Source organism: Camellia sinensis, chromosome 13 (assembly GCF_055761805.1).
Source record: "Camellia sinensis isolate YWXY chromosome 13, ASM5576180v1, whole genome shotgun sequence".
NCBI classification, from domain to species: domain Eukaryota; kingdom Viridiplantae; phylum Streptophyta; class Magnoliopsida; order Ericales; family Theaceae; genus Camellia; species Camellia sinensis.
Window position 1 is genome coordinate 78,878,077 of NC_138973.1, and position 23,814 is coordinate 78,901,890.

Sequence of the window (23,814 nt, forward strand, 5' to 3'; positions counted from 1 at the left end):
GATTGTGGTCAGCCACCATGACAAAAATAAGAAGCCACTTATACACAAATGCAAAAAATATATTCTTGAAGCCCCAAACACATTTCTCATGTGTGATGGCATTTTTCGGTGCCCAAAATATTAGAGTGATTTCATGTGGACAATGACACTTTTTACCAAGAATTTTTTGGTGCCCAAAATTTTTACCAATATTAGCACTATCACATTCTCTCTTCTTCTTTTTTCATCTTGTCGCACTCAAATGCCTCTCCAACTCACAGAAAATAATGCAATGGAATGGAATACATCTATTGATCCTTCATAGTCATTCTATTTTGAGATATTTAGACAGCAAATACTATTAATAGATTAATTTAATACCATTAATACTATTAATAAAAAATGCCCTAAGTGTCAAACTAATAATAGATTAATTTAATTTAAAATTTTAATTTAACTCGTAATAAAATTAATAAAATTCAAACTAATAATAGATTAATTTAACTCCTAATAGATTAATTTTACAAACTAATAAAATTCAAATTACATCAAAATGCTATACAAACTAATAAATTCGAATGTTATCAAAATGCTATACAAATTAATAAACATGTGTTTTATGCAATAAATAAAACTCAAACTAAGGCCTTATTTGATTAACAGGTTAATAAAATAGTACCACTAATACTGTTAATCAAACATGCCCTAAGTGTCATTCAAGGAGAAAAGAAAAAAAAAAAACAAAGAATAATTTAACTCCTATCTATATTGGTTAAATTTGAATCATTAGATAAAAAGTAAAAAACTAATACAAAAAATAAACCCATTCAACACAAAAAAACATGCCCTAAGAAGCAGAGGAAGGTATGTTTATTTTCTTCTTCCAATTTTCCATTTTTTTTATTAAAAAAAAAATAACCCTTTGTTTGGTTGCCTAGAAAGCAGAAACCCACTTCAGTTTGTTAATTAATTGGCACAGGTTTTGTTAAACATGGCTTTCTTAGACATGGCTTCTCAATATTATATATACATACTGGAATCATACACAAATAGGGGGTTTGGGGTTTGGAATCATATATATATAGATATATATACATATATAAAAATAAAAATAAAAATAAAAGATTAATTTAACTCCTATTTATATTGGTTAAATTTGAAACATTAGCTAAAAAGTCAAAAATTAATACAAAAAACCAACCCATTCTTTTCTCAACCCACAAAAAATAAACCCATCAAACACAAAAAATGTATGTTTATTTTCTTCTTCCAATTTCCAATTTTTTTTTTTTTAAAAAAAAACACCCTCTGTTTTGTTATGTAAAATTAGAATTCTCTACTCAGAAAGACCCACTTAAGTCTTCGGTCCAATAATTTTATCAATCAAAAGCTTTTCAAAACCATAGAAAATCAACACCCATTTCCTATTAAAGAATCAAACCCATTGGATGATGTTTCCACAATAGATGTTTATCTGCCACTATAGATGTGGCAAATACATAAATAATTTCTATGTATAAACATCAGATGTAGATGTTTATCCACACCCCTAGGACTATAGATGTTGGAAAAATAATTTTATAAACATGAAAAATAATTTCCCACAATTGGATGTGGCAGATACATAAAACCATGTGAGAAATCCAACATTTCAAATTAATTTTATAAATGCATATCAGATTGGGATCAAAATGCATATAAATAAAGCAGAACTCAATGGATACATATGAAAGCATAATCAAAGTAAAGCAGAAATCATAGTACACAGCAAAGGTCCAATAATTCAAACCTTGGGGACAAAAGGTCCAACTGGATAATTCATCTCTAGAACATTCCTTTCCTAAATGAAAGAATTAGATTAAATTCATATTCAATTATCTCTCAAACTATCAAATGTATATGGTATTACACAGACATATCAGACACATGAATTGAACTGAATAAACAATAGGATACCTTGAGTTCGGCCTAAAGTTCTTCACGCTCATGACCTGTAGCAATTGGCATAACATCTGCAACTGTCTTCTTCCCCTTCAGAATAATATCTGCCATCCATCAACAACTAAATGATATTTCGAATCCTTACTCTTCTTTTTTCATCAAATTCAATTGAAATCTTGGTTAAAAACTTAATTTGATAGGAGTACTCCAACCCTTACTATTTTTTTTTAGCAAATATTTTTGAAAAATTCCAAACTTATCCTAAAATCAGCTTTAATCATTTTTAAAAAAAGAAAACCATATTCAATCCTTACTCTTTTATAAATTAAAACCATCTTACAACCCATTTCAAAACCATCTTCAAAACCCATTTCAAAACAATCTTGAAAACCATCTTCAAAACCCATTTTAGATCACGTAACCATAATCGTATCTATATATATAAAAGAGTTGATTCAATATTTGGGATATTTGTATTCTCAATATTTACATTGTCCCTAATCATATATAACCAAATGTCATGTGGACTTGCAGTTCACTTTTCAAGTTTTGGCCCAAAAACACAAAACTGATACACTAATATAGAACCAATTAAGGCCATAAAAGTTGCCCACAACAGAAGTTATTAAATGGGAAGACTTGCAACTTATTATGATTGTACCACATGTAAACAAATACATATAATTGTTTTACATATTTGATAATACATTCCGATATGTATTAAAACTTCATAAAATGGATGCTTAAATCTATTCATTAACATGCTCAGATTTAGTGCACATTCATACACATTTATCACAAGAAACACCACAAAAAAAAATGTCAATTATGTTTATTACTATTAACGTTGGTGGCAATGACTTCCATTTTCTCAAATAACCTATATCCCATAATAAATAAAAAAAATACATATTGGAACGTGGCAAAGCCGCTTTAAAGATTCAAATGACATGGAAATTGCATGTTAGAGCAACTCTAATGGTATGCTTCCCCTTCATGCGAAAGCCAAAATTTGCCAACAACACTTCCAATTCATGTGCTATTTTTTGGTGCCAAATTATAACAATGCCAAAATTTGGCAAGAGCTCATCTCTCTATTCTCTAGTGATAGAACCCTATTTGTCAACAATTGTGACCATCTTAACTGTACTAAACAATTTTTTTTTAATATACAAATTTAAAAGGACAAATGAAAGAAACACTGAAGTTGAATTTTTTAAACAACAGAGTCCAGCAAGGAAAGACCTAGTTGAATCAAAGAAAAAGAAAATAATAATTAAACAACATATATAATTGTCCCAATAACACTAACAATTTGTGTAAAATTCCAAGTTGACTCTTTGAGAAAAAAAAGATTTCTAGATATTAGAGCGTGTGTATTAAAAAACAGAGCCATCAGATTATAGAGGGTGTGTGTTCACAATGATATATATAATACACACAAATACATACATGTTCAACATAAATCATCAAGCCCATTTCAAACCCATTTCATAAATCAAACCCATTAAATAATCAAGGTTTTTGGTTATGTCATTAATTTATATTTCTACATAAATAATATTATATAATGTGCTTAGAGTATCCAATAATTAAATTTTTTTTTTTATCGCCAAAAGTTAGTTGTTAGTTATTATATTAGTATTTATGGGAGTCAGACTCCTCGCCCTTTGCAAAGCACCAAGTGTTTATTTCCTTAATTCAACTTCCCTAAAGAGAGTTGAATACATTACCTTCCCTTAGGAATTAAGCCTTTAGGAAAGTAATAGTGGTCAGCTAAGCTAAACCTAGTTGGTTATCCAATAATTAAACTTTACCAAATACTTTAGGAAAATTCTACTATACACATCACTCTTGTGGTATGTAACATATGCACCAATTACGATGTTTGTAATGTTTACGTATAACCTATTCTGGTATTAGTTATAATTAAATTAAATTTACTGTGATATCTATTATAATATTAGTTTGATTATGTATTTCTTATGTAATATTTGATTATGACTCAATTTTTTTTTGGTTACAACATTAAAAGAATTCAATCATGACATTTATAATGATTAATTTTATAAATATCATAATTTACATATAGTACATATATTTAAAAAATGGGAGAGTTACTTAACAGTGAAGCAGAAAAAAAAAATACAGACATATGAGATATAAATGATTCTGTTATGAGGTGTAAGTAAAAAATTATAGGGATGCAAGTCTCATTTGTAACCCTTTATATTTGTGTATTTTTTTTCCCTATTACACTATTAAGAAATTAAAAAAATAAATAAAAAAAACAATTCAACACATCTTTTCAAAAAAGTAAAACAAAACAAAATAAATAAAACGCTCAATCAGTGAGCCAAACAGTGTCTCATTCCTATCCAAAAACCCATCCCTCAATTACAGGGTTTCTGCCAAAATCTGCAGAACAGTAAATAAACAAAATCTAAATAGGGGACCTGGGGAGGCAAACAATGACTACTATTGTAATGTGAGATTCACTGAGACTTATAAGTATATTTTGATGGTTTGAACATGTACTGCAAAATATATTTTGATGGTTTGATGGCCTTGTTTGGTTTAATCAAAACCATGTTCAACATCAAACATTTCAAATTAACCATATCAGATTAACCATATCAAACATTTCAAACCCATTACATACATCTATATATATATACACATATACATCTATATACATCCAAAATGCAAATTATACATATAATGATATATATAATACACACAAATACATACATGTTCAACATAAATCATCAAACCCATTTCAAACCCATTTCATAAATCAAAACTATGTTCAACATCAAACATTTCAAATTAACCATATCAAACATTTCAAACCCATTACATACATATATATACATCCAAAATGCAAATTATATATATTATACGCACAAATACAGTGATGCATTGAATTTTGAGTCTCAAATGCCTTTGTGGGAAGCTTCATTAAACCCATCTTCAACTTACATTGTCCCATTTTGTAAGCAAAGCAATAGTAAAGACTGATTGTAGATCTATATCTAGATATATTAGGGGGCGAAAAGACTGATTGTAGATCTATATCTAAATAATAATTTGTATCTCATGTTAACTTTAGTGATGGCAACAATGGAGTCATTTTGCTGTGGTAGAAATACGGATTGGTAGAGAGGGGAAACATGACATGACATGATCTTGTGAGGTGTGAGAAATGATGAAAATAATTAGAAATATGTTCAAGTCCTAGTTCAGTTCTGAGAGAGAGAGAGAGAGAGAGGTAACCGGGGACTGTGACGGTGATGGTCTGGCCGGGAACAGACTTTGGTCCGGTTCCAGCAGTGACGACTCCCTTGTTGATGTTCCCCTGTTGACGGCAGAGAGGGAGGGAGGAAGAGAGAAGATGAAGACAGGGAAGCACGACAAGGGTTGGGTTTCAACAGGGAAGAACGGGAATGGTCTCCAATGGAGGTGGAGAGAGAGAGAGAGAGAGAGAGAGAGAGTGTTCAAAATTTGAAAACAGAAAGAGAGGAGAGGAGTAAATCTGTGAGAGAGAGGGTTTGTGTTGAGAGAGTGTGTGTTGATAGAGATGAGAGTGAGATGTTTTTAGCCCTTAGATTAAATCAATCTAATGGTCAAAATTTGGACAAAGGGACAAAAGTTCCATCCAGATTAAAAAATCTGACCTTCCTTATTATATATATACTAGCCTATCACCCGTGCTATGCACGGGATAATTATAGATATTTATATTTGTTTTAGATTTTTTTTAATATATAAATTATGTTTTTTTAAGATTTTCTATAAAAAATAATTTAACAATCTTATCGCTAATCATAGTGTATGAGAGAAGTTGAAAAAGTTACTGCAGTAACTATGCACAGATCGTATCTATAATTATTTGTATGAAGGGATTTTAAATGTTGATCAAGGGATTTTGACCAAATCAATAAATGTAGGCATGTGGAAAGACATATGAATTGAAAAAAAGTTAATAAATGCTCATCAGGGAATTTTGACCAAATCAATAAATGTTATGTTCTTTTTTTTTAATAAAAAATTTAGAAAATTCAGATTGAGATTATTTAGAGCCATTGAACTAACTATAATCACATTTTTCTTTTTGTGAGTTAACTTCAATCATATTAAAAAATCAAATTATAAACAAAAGAGATAACTTCAATCATACAAATCACAATTTTTTTAATGCTATCTAACTACAATGACATTAATAAGAAAAATAATTGAAAAAAATAACCATTAAAATAGTAAATAAAAAAAGATTATTTAGAACTATTGAACAAATTACAATCACATTTTTCTTTTTGTGAGTGTTTATGTTTATCTAACTTCGGTCATATTAAAAAATAAAATTATAAACAAAAGGAGATAATTTCAATCATAGAAATCATAATTTTTTAATGCTATCTAATCATCATCAATAATTAAAAAAACACAATAATTTATTTTTCAAAAAACATAATAAGTTAAAAAGATCAATTACAATTTTTTTGGGGTCAAAATATAATCTAATTATCATCAATAATTGGTACATTATGTGACTCTAATGAGTACAATCGATTTTGTTTTTCAAAAAACACAGTGAGATAAAAATCAAATCACAAATTAAGTGAATTGATAGTTAAAAAAACACAATAATTTTTTTTTCAAAAAACCCAGTGAGTTAAAAAAATCAATTACAATTTTTTTTTTTCAAAATAAAATCTAATCATTATCAATAATTGGTACTTTAAAAATCAAATCAGAAAAAAATCAAATCAAATCACAAATATTTTTATGCTATCTAATTACAATCATATTTTTTTCATAAATAATTGTAAAGAAAAACCATTGAAACAGTAAATAAAAGATTAAATCACATTAAAAAAAAGAACCATTGAACAAACTACAATCACATTACATTTTTCCCATAATAAAAAAAATAAATAAATGAAAAAAAGAACCATTGACTAACTACAATCACATTAAAAAAAAAGAACCATTGAACTAACTACAATCACATTTTTTTCTTTATGACTGTTTATGTTTATCTAATTTCAATCATATTAAAAATAAAATTAAAATAGTAAATAAAAAGATTAAATAACATTAAAAAAAAATCATTGAACTAATTACAACAATCATATTAAAAAAAAGAGTCATTGAATAAACTACAATCACATCACATTACAATCATATTTTTTTCTTTGTGAGTGTTTATGTTTATTTAACTTCAATCATATTAAAAATAAAATTAAAATAGTAAATAAAAAGATTAAATAACATTAAAAAAAAATCATTGAACTAACTACAACAATCATATAAAAAAAAAGAGCCATTGAACAAACTGCAATCACATCATATTTTTTCCATAATAAAATAAATAAATGAAAAAAAAGAACTATTAAAGTAACTACAATCACATTTAAAAAAAAGAATCATTCAACTAATTGTAATTACATTTTTCTTTTTGTGAGAGTTTATATTTATCTAACTTCAATCATATTAAAAAATCAAATTATAATTTTTTATTCGCTAGACAAATCACAAATATTTTTATGCTCTATCTAACTACAATATTAAAACAGTAAACAAAAGGAAAAGTCAAGATGGAGAAAACAAAAAGAAGACTTACTGTTTGCATACGTGGTCACTGAAATTGAAAGTGCAGAAATGAAAAGTCAAGCAGTAGAAAACAAAAAGGAGACTCACTGTTTGCAATAGGTATGTGAAAAGTTAAAAAGAATGTGTGAATTGGAGAAGTTAAAAAGACTTGAAGAATTTAATAAGTGCTATTTTTTTTTTTCAAAAAAAATAAAAAAAATAAAGAAATTAAGGTTCAGATATTGGAACTCCCACAAAACTTGTGGGTTAAAGATAGATATAAATAAATAGATAGATATAGATGTATATATTTATATTTGTTTTAATTTTTTTTTAATATACAAATTATTTGTTATGGAAAAGGTACTGCAGTAATTATGAGAGAAGTCAAAAAGTCTTGTGAGTTGAGATAAATTAATAAATGCTGAGATTAATTTTTTTTTTAAAAAAATAAAAATTAAAAAATTAGAATTGACATATTGAAACTCCCACAAACTTTGAGAGTTAGAAACTCCTTCTTACTTAATATATAATATAGATATATAAATATTTATATTTATATTTGTATATAATATATGCATAGTCAAATACGTGGGTCCTTTTTGGGCCACGGTTTTGTTCAGCACATGGTTTTGTGTTGTGGTTTCTATGAGGTGGGTCCCGCCCCTTCGAAATAGTGGACTTTTGTTCTATTTTCAAACTTGGTGGGTTACTGGTTAATTATGTTGGTTTGTAGTGGGGCTTGTTGGGCCACGGATCTATGGCTATTGGGCCTTAATTTTTGGTTTGCTGTTGGACTATTTGCGTTCATTGAATTTTTTGGACAGAGTGCATATATTTATATATTGGTGAGCTCATATATTTTTGTTTAGCCACATTGCAGCGGCCCATTTATAGTTGATTTTTTCATTTTGATTGATCGTATGATCCTCATGTGACTCGATACGAGGTGAGTTTTGAGCCATCTCCGCCAAAGTGATTGAGGGGTCACTGCTATGGGGAATAGTGGTTCGATGACAAGCTAAGTTAGAGACTGGGAGATGAGTGAGAGGATAGCTATCGGTTTATGGTTGCTTCTTGTCTTTATGTGACCCATCCTAATTGATTGTATTGGCACGCCTGACATGGAGTGAAGGGCACACTATCGTGGGGTTTGAGGCTTGTGATCTACCAAAGAAGGGACTGGGGGATATGATGATTGATCTTATGTGATTTTTTGGCTATGTATTGGTCTGTTGCTGTGGGGCTATTATTTTTCACTACAATTCCCAAGATCGTTGACTATGGTTATTGCTCGTACTAGCAACATGTGACTCTGTCAGGATTTATCGTGGGGTAAATTTTTTCCTCCGTCATGGCTTTGGTTAGTGGCTAGGATGTCACGACTGTGAGGAGTGGGATACTTATTGGACTCCATGTGTTTATCTATGGTAGAGACTGGCGGCTTGTGGGAGTGGCTATCCATTTGGTTCGGGCTTGTGGGTTGCAGCTTTGTGTGTATGTATGTTATGTTTAACTAGCTTTGTGGTGTTTATTTGTATCTTTGCCCATATATCCACCCCAAGTTACCACCTATTATTTCTGATGGTAGGGGTTACTTGGGGACAAAAAGGATATATAGGCAAAGTTGAGTTATGTTGTTTTCTGTTATTCTTCCGCTTTGCGGGATTGGGTTGTATTTCTCCCCCTTTCCTTAGGGGGTTGCAGTGTTAGTTTTACGTAGATTTTGTAATTGTCAATTTATTTGTCGTTGGGCGTGCCTAGGGTATGCCCCTTGTAAACTTGTACATTTCATTGTCTTTATTTTATGATTTACTCACCCGAAAAAAAAAAAAAAAAATCTCTTAATCATTTTGTTAATTAAATTATGTTAGTAAATAACATTTTTCTATCAGAAGCAAAAGGTTAATGCACATGTAAGTGGTATTTTTTTTTTGTATAAATTTGTAAATAATTAAAAATGCAAATGTTAACTAGTGTCACCTAAGCATTATTTCATATTAGAATTTGAGGTTTTTTTTTTTTTTTTTTAATATGTAAAAAATTAAATAGAAAATTTGTGATAAATCAAATTTGAGAATTACTTGAGCCGTTAGGTCCGCTAGTTATATTTTATTGCTAAGAAGTACACGTTTTGTGAAATATAATGATGAGAAGAACATTTTGTTGTTTTGGATGACATTTTCTTTCTAATTTTTCTGTTTTATGTTATTTTTTTAACCTATCTATTCAAATTGTTCAAAAAAATCTATCTATTGAAATTTACTAATCTTGTTTGTTCCTATCTATTGAAATTTACCAAGAATATTTTCCTTAGCTATTAAAATTCTATTTGTTAAAACTCACCAAGCTTGTTTTTCCTATATGTTTAACTTGTTATTCTCGAGAGAGAGATTCTATTTGTTGAAACTCACCAAGCTTGTTTTTCCTATTTGTTTACTCTTTTATTCTACAGAGAGGGAAGAGAGAGGTATCCGTTTAAATTTTTTTAGCTTTATCTGTTCAATTATTATTATTATTATTATTATTATTATTATTATTATTATTATTATTATTATTTTTGTATCTTTCCAATTCATCAACAACAATCAAACCCCCTTAAACTCCCCTCTCTTTAATTTTGGAAATTGAGAACAACAACCGATTGTCTTCGCAATTTAGTGATTTTTTTTCAACTTTTCAAATGAGTTTTTTAGTTAATGTGTTAAAAATGTTACTTTTTGTAAGAGAAAAAAATGATGTCATTTCTGATTTTTTATTTATTTTATTTTTATTTTCAACTTTTAGCATAAACTGGTTTTTTTGTGTGTTTGTGTTGTGCCAAACAGAGACAATTTTAAACCGATCATGTGCTGGCGTTGGACTTTTTCCATTTTTATTTATTTATTTTTGTTGTATCTGAAACAGTCTTTTTTCTTTCGTCGTGTACTACCTCGGAAACATCTGTCATTTTGTAAGGTGTGGGGATATATTTTCTGAGTACCAACACGTGGCAAGGTGACGCCGACGTGTCAGCCGAGGTGCCACGTGTCTTGGTCGTAATGCCGAGGTGATCTCGGCAAGGTCGAGGTTATCTCTGAAGATATCGGAATCCGAAATAAGTGGATAAGGGACAAGAGTCCTAGAATGAGAGAAGACTTCAATTTGTATTAAGATAAGACTCTTAGAGAGTTTATCCTAATCATACTGGGAGTCCAAGATTAGCAGTAATCCTGAGTCTATAGAAGTTAGACTTCTATTGAGACTAGGTTTATGTTGGCTATAAAAGATAGGCACCCCCATGGGTCTAAGGTATGCCTTTGATACTCAAGCTTGTGAGTTTTAGCACTTGATTTATCTTTGAGAGATATACTGACTTGATCGTCGGAGTGCCCCCGGGTGGACGAACCACCGCCGGAATCTTCTCTTTCTGTTGCAGGTCAGCCAGGTGCCATCTATTATACCGGTGCTCTCTAGCTGGTTACTAAGCGGGCAGTGTGGTCAGAAAATCACCCACACAATTTGGCACCGTCTGTGGGAAAGAAAGAAGAATAGATGGCCAATGACGGACAGAAGGATCAGATTAGAGACAACGCTCCTGCTAGGAGTAGGAGACCTATCGATCTCGATGTTGAAGGGGACGACCGCAACACAGAAACTCGTAACCAGAGTCACGGAGTGAAAGACGCCGGTCAGGAAGGTGACGCACCAAAGACAACAGATCGAAGCGGATACTACAAAGAAGATGACCTCCAGGTACAGAAGGATAGATACCTGCGGAGGAACGGAAACACTTTCAGAAGGGATGAAAGACAGGGGGCATGAGCGCTCCCAAGGAGATAACATTCAAGTATAGAAGAGCTCAACCTGAGTGAGCAAATCCCAGATCTCAAATCCCAGAAGACATGATCTCGGCCTAGATGAGTAGGTCCGAAAAAAAAAAAAAAAAGAGCTCAACTTGAGTGAGCAGATCCAAGATTCTAGAAGATAAGATTTTGGCACCTGAGTCCAAGAAGAGAAGAGCACAATGAGCAGATCCTAGATCCCAGAAGATAAAAAGGAAACACACAAGATCAGACTAAAGTTGGCCAGAATTGAGAAGTATGCTAGGGCCGAGGAGGACATGCCGGGAACAAAGGCGTCGGAACAAGAAAAGAGAAACGGCTCGCCGATGCGAGGCCGAAAACCAAACTCAGGTTGGAGCCAAATAAGATCAATAGAGAAACCAAGGCCGAAAACCTCGGCTTGAATTCAACCTTGGCGACAAGGTCGAAGCTACATGTGTGATAAGAACCCAAGTGGATTTTAAGTTCACACTGGGGGGGCAGAGAGAAGAAGAATGCGTTTACCACTTGTTGAAATTTGTAGCAATTTACAAGTTGGTTAAACCGATGTAATGATTAACGCTTGTTGAAATTTGTAGTAATTTACAAGTTGAAGTTAAGCCGAGATAATTGTTTATCTTCACTTGTTGAAATTTGTAGCAATTTACAAGTTGAAGCTAAACCGAAGTAATGCTTAACGCTTGTTGAAATTTGCAGCAATTTATAAGTTGAAGTTAAGCCGGGATAATTGTTTATCTTCACTTGTTGAAATTTGTAGCAATTTACAAGTTAAAGTTAAACCGAAGTAATGCTTAACGCTTGTTGAAATTTGTAGCAATTTACAAGTTGAAGTTAAGTCGAGATAATTGTTTATCTTCGCTTGTTGAAATTTGTAGCAATTTACAAGTTGAAGTTAAACCGAAGTAATGCTTAACGCTTGTTGAAATTTGTAGCAATTTACAAGTTGAAGTTAAGCCGAGATAATTGCTTATCTTCGCTTGTTGAAATTTGTAGCAATTTACAAGTTGAAGTTAAGCCGATATCATTGTTTACCTTCACTTGTTGAAATTTGTAGCAATTTATAAGTTGAAGTTAAGCCGAAATCATTGTTTACCTTCACTTGTTGAAATTTATAGCAATTTACAAGTTGAAGCTAAGCCGGGATCATTGTTTACTTTCACTTATTGAAATTTGTAGCAATTTACAAGTTGAAGTTAAGCCAATATATATTGTTTAACACTTGTGAAAATTTGTAGCAAATTTACAAGTAGATCATTGTTTAGCACTTGTTATAACTTAAGAAAAGTTTACAAAGTTGAGATTAAACTAGTATATGTTTTTGTTGAAATTTGTAAGCAATTTACAGGACAAGTACTTACCGAAGTAAAACGTCAAGTGGCATAATCGAGGTGTGTCACCCCGAGAAATTGCACAAAGAAGGAAAAGTACATAAGATATGCGAAATATTCTAAGTATAGAATCATGCGAGAGCAGTTAAGAGAAGATCAAAACAGAATTCATAGTAATTGACACGCCCTCGCCATACAATATCATCTTGGGAAGGCCATGGTTGCATGCAATGGGGACAGTTTCCTCAACATTGCACCAACTACTGCGGTACCCAACAGAACATGGGATTGAAGAAGTCAGAGGGGATCAACTGCAGGCGAAGAATTGCTCCATGGTAGCAATGAAATCGACCTGCAGCATTCGAGAACCTGAGAAGGTAGAGATTGAAAACGAGGACATAGAGGTCCTAGATAATGTCGGCAGGGAGCCAGCCGAGAAGAGTGAAGAGGCACTGAGGAAAATTCTCGTCCAGGAGGGGGATGAAGAACGCTTCTTTCTTCTCGGCTTAGGCTTAGCTGAAGAAGAAGAAAGGGAATTGGAAGCTTTTTTGAGAACAAACATTGAGGTATTTGCTTGGACACCTTACGAAATGCCTGGCATTGACCTCGAGGTCACTTGTCACCAACTGAACGTCGACAAGTCGGCCAAACCTGTAATCCAACGAGCAAGAGGACCGATGTTGATGCACGTCGAAGCAGTAGAGGAAGAAGTAGATAGACTTCTGGAGCCCAGGGCCATCCGAGAAGTCAATTACCCGACATGGCTATCAAATACAGTAGAAGAAGGAATGATAATCAAGGAGCAAGGAATGTTAACATCAGCCAACAACAGACATTTTTCAGAAGCAAAAAAAGGTTACATATGCAAAGAAAACAAAAGTACAAAGATGAAGACCCTAAGAACTAGGGGCTAGGGTAAGAACGTCGGACTAATCTACTTCAACGGTTGACGGTGGTTCAGCATTGGCAGTCAGCTGGGAGAGCGTCTCTACCATTATCTCGGCAACAATTTTAAGAAGGGACGTGGTTCTAAGACTATACAGAAAATAGAAACGAAAGCAAGAATTTGGAAAAAGACACAGAAAACAGAAACAAGAATGTAATTTGTAATCAAGAATGGTGATGAAGCTATCAGGAAATCGAGACAAAAAGATTGCACAAGTGTGTCAAGCCAAGAACAGTGGCAGAAGTCAACAGATGTGTGAACAGTGTGTATTCAAGAAGATGATTTGGAAACAATGGGTAAAACAACAATGGTGATTAACAATGAAGCAGAGCTTCTTGGAAAGTAACAAGAAATAAAACCAGGAGGAACAGTGGCTTACCAGAAAGTGGGAAGCCGGAATGAGAATTGCCAAAGTTTGACAACAATGACAGAATGACGTAAGCTTCACCAAAGGAGAGGAACGAAGACAGTTGCAGAAGCTTGAAAGCTTGGAACAATGACGGATTTAAGCAAAAGAGCTAGAAAGAGAAAAAGCCAGAGGATTGAATGAAAAAAGAGAAAAATAGTCAAGAAGACGACAAAGTTCAAGAATAAAGCCAAGTGCACAGACACTAAGTAAGTATGTGAAGAACAAGAAAGTAATGACCCAGACACGATGCTAGCAACAGAAAGCGGATATGACAAAAACAGTGCCAAGCATTCAAACAATTCAAAACTTGAAGACAGACGAAAATAGAAGGCAACAGATGGCAAGTAAGTAGATTCAGAAGAGTTATGAAAGATCGAGCTTAATAGCAAGTAAAGAGTTTATAAACCTACCAAGTGAAATGAACGCCAATATGAAAATCTCCGGAGTCAAATAGATGACTGGAAATCGGGAACTCACCAGAGAGTGTGAGTGGAGCAGTTGCAAAAGCTCTTGAAGTTTACGAATTAATGGAACCAGAACCTCGGCTAGGAGGTGAGATTTCAAGCAGCTTGGAAAGCATGAAACTTAATTCTTGACACCAGTGGACAGTAAAGTCCAAGAAACTTTGAGGTCAGCGAGTTTGATCTCGGACAGAGGAGCACAGATGAACGAACAGTGTAGGTTCTATCACCTCAGAATGCCGAGGTAATAGAACCTAGGGGGCAGTTGTAGGGATATATTTTTTGAGTACCAACACGTGGCAAGGTGACGCCGACGTGTCAGCCGAGGTGCCACGTGTCTTGGTCGTAACGCCGAGGTGATCTCGGCAAGGCCGAGGTTATCTCCGAAGATATCGGAATCCGAGATAAGTGGATAAGGGACAAGTGTCCTAGAATGAGAGAAGACTTCAGTTTGTATTAAGATAAGACTCTTAAAGAGTTTATCCTAATCATACTGGGAGTCCAAGATTAGCAGTAATCCTGAGTCCATAGAAGTTAGGCTTCTATTGGGACTAGGTTTATGTTGGCTATAAAAGATAGGCACTCCCATGGGTCTAAGATATGCTTTTGATACTCAAGCTTGTGAGTTTTAGCACTTGATTTATCTTTGAGAGATATACTGACTTGATCGTCGGAGTGCCCTCGGGTAGACGAACCACCGCCGGAATCTTCTCTTTCTGTTGCAGGTCAGCCAGGTGCCATCTATTCTGCCGGTGCTCTCCAGCTGGTTACTAAGCGGGCAGTGTGGTCAGAAAATCACCCACACATAAGGATATGTGACTATTGTGATTTTTAATAGAGTAGTACTACAGATCAAAAAATTAATTATAAAAAAATATTTTATGGTTCAGATTTAATTTAAGTGTATAATTTATAATACAATTGTTAAATTTAAACTACATATATTTTTTTTATTAGAAATTTAGTGAAAAGTCTATTCTAAAGGGGTGTAAAGCATTAGATTCAAAGTAAAATCTTATTTGGTAATAAAGATATGCTGGAAAATAGTCACCGGAAAAGTTGCTAGCGACCGGCGGCAGCAGGTAGTGGTAGTGAGGTAGAGAAAAATGCTCGATATTTAACAGATTAGTTATGATTGATATGTGTCACATTTTAACAGATAGTTTGATGAATTTCAACAGATAGATAAATATGTTGATTTCAACACATAATTGTTATTTTAGACAAATTTTGTCCTTTTAACCCAAAAAATTAGTGTTTGGACCTAATAGTTCAAAAGATTCAGACTTATGACTTGAGTAACCTATTTTTATAGTATTTTTTTTTCTTAATCCTAGCATCATGGTTTTAGATATTGAGCACAAGCTTTACAATTGGCAAACGTCCAAAACTAGGAGCTTGTTATAAAACTCAAGAATAAAGAAGAAAGAGCCATAATAGAATAAAAAGAAATAAGGGATCAAATGAGGATATTAGAAACTAAAAAGCCAAAGGAGAATTCTTTTTTTTTTTTTTCCCTAACGGATGTTGTCACAATGCATATAGGTTTTCTTTTATAAGCATATCAACCAATGCATGAAGATGTGCAATTGGTTCAATGACATCATAGTGTATGAATTTAGGAGCTGCATTTTTATTGATTGGCATGTTGGAAATTTTGGTTTTTATAGGCTTATTTTGGGGTAACTTTGAGCCCAAATTTGAGTGGGGTCCACACGTCTTTTGAGGTGAGTCCGAAGAGGTGATGTGTTCCTTGCCGCATAGCAAGTCACACGGTGAAGACGGTTCGTCAAAACCATTTATGAGTGAATGGGAACTTGACGTCATTTTTAGGTTCGGAGAATGGACAATTAAAGAAGTAAATGTGGATTTCTTTGAAATGGGTTGTCCCACATTGAAATTTAAAGAGAACTTATGTTTATATATAAATTCTAGATGGCAACACTTGGGTTGGGCCCCAAGGGGCACCCAAAGTTTGTAAAAGGCAGGAGTTATAGACAAATTGAACCTTGGCTCAAACCACCACACACGCGCGCCACCGCCGTCCGTCCGTCCGTCCGGAAGCGGTTGTGGGTCGGTAAAAAATTCTTGCGGGAAATTAATTCAAAATTTGCACCAATTTGAATTCAAATTTTCTGTCCATAATTATGCCACTTCCAGTCCAAAATTCCCAATAGATAAACTATTTTTTAACAAGTTTTAACTGCCCAGCAGTTCCGAACAGTTTTTCTAGACAGATTCAAATTTGAAATTATTGCCGATCTGTTGGAATTTTGAACTGTATCTATTCAAAACAGTTTCACACATGTTCGGTTCAAAACTGCCCCTGTTCAGACAGATTAGTTTGCTTATAAATACCAGCCTTTTCCAACAATTTTCCAATCTGAAAAATATCCAGAAAAAATTCTTTTCTTCCCGATTTTACTCTTTGATTGCATTGTTCTTCATATTATTTTTTAGGAAAAAATTTAGAGAGTTTAGAACACAAGTTTTATTCACCATACAAATTGTTTGGAGTGCTACTACAATTTGTGAAGATCATTGTATCCTGGGAGATGAACGCCTTTTATCCATAAACACCGTAGTGGGGCGAATCTGTTTTAAGGATAAAGTGTCACACACTCGACTTGATCTTTTTGTTCTTGTACATTTTGGTAAAATAAACTTTGTAAGTAATTTATTTTTATTTGTTTGTTTTGTTTCAAGTTATTTATTTTACACAGAAGATTGTTCAACAATCTTAAGACAGACTCGAATTATTTTAGTTATACAAAATTTTTCGTTTGTTTCCTATTCTCTTTCTTCTTCTTACAGAAATTATTTTATGTGATTTTACAAAGAAATATTCTAGTTGGAAAGACAAATAGTAGTAATATACTGTTTGACAAATAGTAGTAATATACTGTTTATTTTCTTTGACAACTAGTAGTAATATACTGGTATCATTAACAATTCAAAACATTTATTTGTGAAGTTTGTCAGAAATTAATTGTGATTTTCAGAAATAATTTCTGAATGTTCATTAATTAAAATTTTGTTCCAGTCTTTTAATTATTGAAGTGTTATAAAAATTTAAATTTTCTGTGCGGAATTAATATGGTTAATAAAATTTTATTTTATTTTAAAATAATTGAAAATAAAAGTCACAATTCTTTTTTTTTTTATTTTACAGAATTTAATTATGTGGTTTTTGTTTAAATTTTCTGTGTAGTATAATATTCTAATTATAATTTTGTTTTATAATTTAGAATTCATGGCTACTGAAACTGGTCAAACTAATGCTCGAACAAGTACTAGTATGGTGGCTGCAACTGTGCCAACCCCTCCTTCTATTGTGACTGTACCAGTCAACCATGGTGAAAAACCAGAAAAGTTCTTAGGAACTGTTTTTACAAGATGCCAGAAGAAAATGCTATCTAAAGGAGGGGAAACTAAGAAGTACAAGTTTAATAGCAAATGTTACATCTGTGACAAAGAGGGACATGAGGCCAAAGATTACCGTAGCAAACGCGAAGGCAAAGAAAGATCAAGTAAGAAGCCTGCTCAAGCCAATATGACTGAAATGGACTAAATTTCCAATAGAGATGTCATAAATCTTTTTGCAGTTGTTTCCGAGGCAAACCTTGTCAGAAATCCTAAAGAGTGGTGGGTGGACACTAGTGCTACTCGCCACATCTGTGCCAATAAAAAGATGTTCACATCTTATTTTTTAGTGGACAACGGTGAACAACTTTTTATGGACAACTCCTCAACTTCCAAAGTTGAAGGATAGGGAAAGATTATTCTAAAGATGACATCTGGAAAGGAATTCACTCTCAACAATGTGCTGCATGTACCGGACATTCGCAAGAACATTGTTTCTGGATCATTGTTGAGTAAAAATGGGTTTAGGCTAGTTTGTGAAAGTGACAATTTTGTACTTACCAAAAATGGGATGTATGTAGGAAAATGTTATATGTCTGATGGCCTTTTCAAAATGAATGTAATGACTATTGTACCATCTGTTATTAATAAAAATACATCTTCTTCTTACTTGCTTGAGTCTTCAAATTTATGAATTTTTGCGTAGTTAATTAATATGGAATGTTTACCTGAATTTGATATTGATTTAAATCATAAATGTAAAATTTGTGTTGTTGTTTATCTGAATTTGATATTGATTTAAGTCATAAATGTAAAATTTGTGTTGAGGCAAAATTATCCAAATCTCCTTTTCATTCAATTGAAAGAAATGCGGAACCCTTTGAATTAATTCATAGTGACATTTGTGATTTTAAATCAATTCAAACTAGAGGTGGAAAAAAGTATTTTATCATTTTTATAGATGACTATACTAGATGTAGTTATGTTTGTTTAATTCGAACCAAGGATGAAGCTTTGAAAGCTTTCATTAAATATAAGAATAAAGTTGAAAACCAACTTAGTAAGAAAATTAAGAAACTTAGAAATGATAGAGGTGGTGAATATGAATCACCTTTTGGAGAATTTTGTAAAGAATATGGAATCATTCATCAAACCATCACTCCTTACTCACCTCAGCAAAATGGAATTGTTGAAAGGAAAAATAGGACTTTAAAAGAAATGATGAATGCCATGTTAATAAGTTCTGGATTCTCTCAAAACTTATGGGGGGAAGCAATACTTTCTATTAATTATATACTTAATAAAGTATCCCAAAAGAAAGTGAATCAAACACCTTATAAAATGTGGCATGGAAGAGTACATAAAGTGGCTATTCCTAGTCCTAAAAATACTAAGATAAGTCCTAAAACCATTGATTGCATTTTCATTGGTTATGCCAAGAATAGTAGTGCATATCGATTTTTGATTCATAAATCAGAACATTCCGAAATACATATAAATACTATTATTGAATCTCGGAATGCGTCTTTCTTTGAATATGTGTTTTGAAATAAAACTGGACAAGAGACTAGTATTAACAAAAGATCTCATGATGCTATTACTAGTCATGATCAAGAACAATATCAAAAACAAGAGTAAGAGATAGATCAAAATGAGGAAGAGGAACTTAGGCGTAGTAAATGTGCTAGAACCTCAAAATCTTTTGGTCTAGATTTTCTAACTTTTTTGTTAGAAAATGAGTCTTTAACTTTTAAAGAAGCTATGTCCAGTCCTGAAGCTCCTTCATGAAAAGAAACTGTAAACAGCGAAGTTGAATCCATCCTAAAAAATCACATTTGAATTGGTGGATTTGCCACCAGGTTGTAAACCTCTTGAGCACAAGTGGATTTTCAAAAAAAAAAAAAAAAAAAGAAAGCGGATGGATCAATTGACAAATACAAGGCAAGACTTGTGGTCAAAGGTTTTAGACAAAAAAAATGTCTTGATTACTTTGACACATATTCACCAATTACTAGAATAACGTCCATTAGAATTCTAATTGCTATTGTATCGTTGTACAATCTAGAAATTCATCAAATGGATGTGAAAATCATTTTCTTAAATGGTGAGTTAGATGAAGAAATTTACATGGAACAACCAGAAGGATTTTCTGTTCCAGGAAAAGAAAAGAAAGTGTGCAAATTGGTTAAATCATTATATAGTTTAAAACAAGCGCCAAAGCAATGGCATGAAAAAATTGACAAGGAATTTTGAGGAATTTTGTCTTTTGCATTTATGGGTCTTCCACGCTTCTGGCGTGCCTTAAACTCATTTGCTATTATACCCACTGATTGCCCAATAGGAACATTAATTCTTGTTGGGGTACCAGCTACTGGTATGTAAGATTTTGTCATATTTGTTGTGTCGGTAAATGCATCCTGTAACTGATTTGCAATACTTTGCAAAATGATCCTTTGAACTTCTAGATCACATTGATTAGTATGAGGATCAAGATGAGATAACATCGAAATATTCCAATTTATTTCCTATCAAACTTCAGGCTGCCACTTGTCTCCCCCTAATGATAGGAAAATTGTTTCATCAAAATAATAATCCTCAAATCATGTCTTAAACACATCACCAGTCAGAGGTTCTAGATATCTAATGATTGATGGAGAATCAAATCAATATAAATTCCAAGCCTATGTTGTGTACCTATCTTAGTGCATTGTAGAGGTGCAATGAGGACATAAACCGAGCAATTAAACACTCTAAGGTGACTAACATTTGGTGGTTGACCAAATACAAGTTGTAATAGCGAGTACTGATGATATGCAGTTGGTCTGACATGAATCAAAGATACCGCATATAAGATAGCATGACCTCGTGCTGAAATAGGTAATTTGCTTTTCATAAGCAAACGACAAGCAATCAACTGAAGTCTCTTAATGAAAGATTTAGCTAAACTATTATGGGTATAAGTGTGTGCAACACGGTGTTCAATATCAATGTCAATGGACATGTAATAATAATCAAATGCTCATGATGTAAATTCACTAGCATTATCAAGATGAATTGTCTTGATAGGATGGTCTAGAAATGTACTCTCAATCTAATTATTTGAGTAAGGAGTCTAGCAAATGCAACATTACGAGTAGAAAGTAGACAAACATATAACCATCTAGTTGATTCATCTATTAAAACCATAAAATAATGAAATGGCCCACAAGAAGGATGTATGGGTCCTGGGTCCGTATATATCCCCTTGAATTCTTTGCAAAAAGAATGGAGATTCAACATTTACTTTTGTAGGTGATGGTCTGGTAATTAGTTTCCCTTGTGAACATAAAGAACATGGATAATCACTTAGTAAAAGAATCTTCTGGTTCTTTAATAGATGTCCATGTGAATTTTTAATTATTCGACGCATCATTATAGATCCCAAACGTCCAAGTCAATCATGCCATAGCATAAACATATTTGGGTCAGAGCACTTCTGGTGCATGACAATATGTGACTCAATCATTTTTATTGTCGTATAACATAATCCAGATGAAAATGCAAGAAGTTTTTCTAATACTACCTTTTGGCAAGAATTAGTTAAAGTGATTAATAAATACTTCTATTGACCTTTATTTATAGTTTCAATATGATAGCCATTACGACGTATATCTTTGAAACTTAACAGATTTCTTCTGGATCTAGTAGAAAACAAAGCTTTATCAATACAATTTTTTGTTCCATTTGGCAATATAATATTAGCTCTTCCAGAGCCCTTAATCAAGTTTGCAGAACCTAAAATTGTATTGGCATTAGCGTTTTTCATTATTAATTGTATAAAATATTTTGCATCACATAAGATTGTGTTTATGGTTGCACTGTCCACCAAACAAATATCATCACCAATCATGTTTAAATTAGTCAATGTAGCAATGAAAGCCATGTTTAAATTAGTCAATGTAGTAATGAAAGCCATGCATATATATATATAAAACATATATTCATTATTCTCAAAACTTAAAGCAAGAAAATACAAAATATTAAACCCAAAAATACAAACTTCAAAATCATAATCAAAACAGGACAATAAATGATGATATCTAGAAAATCAAGTTAATCAATGTGAACATGTTCATCACCAATTAAATTATCAATATTTCCTTGAGAATCTTCAAAGAAATTGAAAACATCAAGATGATTAGTGTTAATTGATTCATAATGATCTATAAAATGCATCTCAATTCTTTTTCCTTTTTCTTTTATTGATGCTTGATAAAGATAACCTAAATGCTTGGGTGTACGATAAGTACTTGACCAATGTTCTTTCATACCACATCTGAAACAAATATTTTCATGACTCTTGGGAGGTTTATTATATAAATCTTTTCCCCTTTTCGTGTGAAGTTCTAGGATTATTCCACTTCTGGTGGAATGACATGTTATTTTTCTGAACATATTCCACACGGATTCAGTAATTATTTCTACTTTGGCCACGTCCAAAACCATAACCTCCCCCTTGTCCACAACTATGAACTGCAACCTCATTCACTTTAGGGAATGGAGAAGAACCAGTTGGATGGGATAAATGATTTCTCAATAACAATTGATTAGTTTGTTTAGCTACAAGAAGGAATGAAATTAGTTTAGAGTACTTTGAAAAATGACGCTCTCTATATTACTGCTGGAAGAGCACATTATTAGAGTGAAATGTGGAGAATATTTTTTTCAAGCATATCTTCATCAGTAATTTTTTCTCCACATAAATAAAGCAAAGTTGTACTCACTAACTGATTTATAATCTTGCAACCTCAGGTGTAACCAATCATAACGAGCTCTTGGGAGGATTACGGTCTTCTGATGCTCGTATCTTTCCTTTCAATTATTCCACAGAATTAGAGGATCTTTTATAGTGAGATACTCATTTTTTAATTATTCTTGGAGATGATGGCGAATGAATATCATTGCCTTTGTGCGATCCTGCAAGATGCTTCATTTTCATGTTTTATGGTATCTTCAAGTTTCATTGCCTCAAGGTGGATCTCAACAACAAGAATCCATGATAAATAATTTTTTCCGAAAATGTTAGGACCTAAGAATTCCAATTTTGAAAGATTTGACATGTTTACTAAATTTTACAAAAAATATCATGTGAATATATTAAGAAAATATACAATTAGATTTAGAATTTATTTATATGTACCTCAACCACTTAGTAGCTTTTTCTTTTCAGCTGGCTAAAATCTCGTGTTGATAACATGTTATAAAACTAAAGAAAATAAAGAAGAAAGAACCACAATAGAATAAAAGGAAATAAGAGACCAAATGAGAATATTAGAAAGTAAAGGGCCAAAAGAGAATTCTTTTTTTCCTTTCTATTTCTTTTTTGATGGATGTTGTCACAATGCATATAAGTTTGCTTTTATAGGCATATAAACCAATGCATGAAGACGTGCAATTGGTTCAATGACATCATAGTATATGAATTCAAGAGCCGTATTCTTATTGATTCACAAAGGTCGCCAAATTTCTACTAATTTTTGTTTTGTCTTTTTATATGAAGAAAAGCTGTTCAATTCCAATTGCATCTCTTTTGATAGTTATCCAAATATTTCACAGCAGACCTGAAGTAATCAGATTTTTTCAACTTCATATTTTTTTTAAAACATATAAAGTAGTTATATTAAAAAAACAAACAACATTCAAATCAAGAAAATAAAAGCAATAAAATCTTAAAGGGCCAAACAAATAACCAAACAAAAATTACCAAAAAAAAAAAAAAGTCAAAAAATAGTTACGATTTAGGAAAAATTATCGATCTGCTCAACATGTAGTTTGAACAAGTAAGATATGCATCAAACCCACTGTCATTCCTGTCACCACTGCCTAACTCTGCCACTGTCACCACCAAACTTTAGACATAGACAGAAGTTAAAATTGAAAAGGAATAACACCCACAACAATATAGGAGAAGCAGGAGCAACTCTACAGC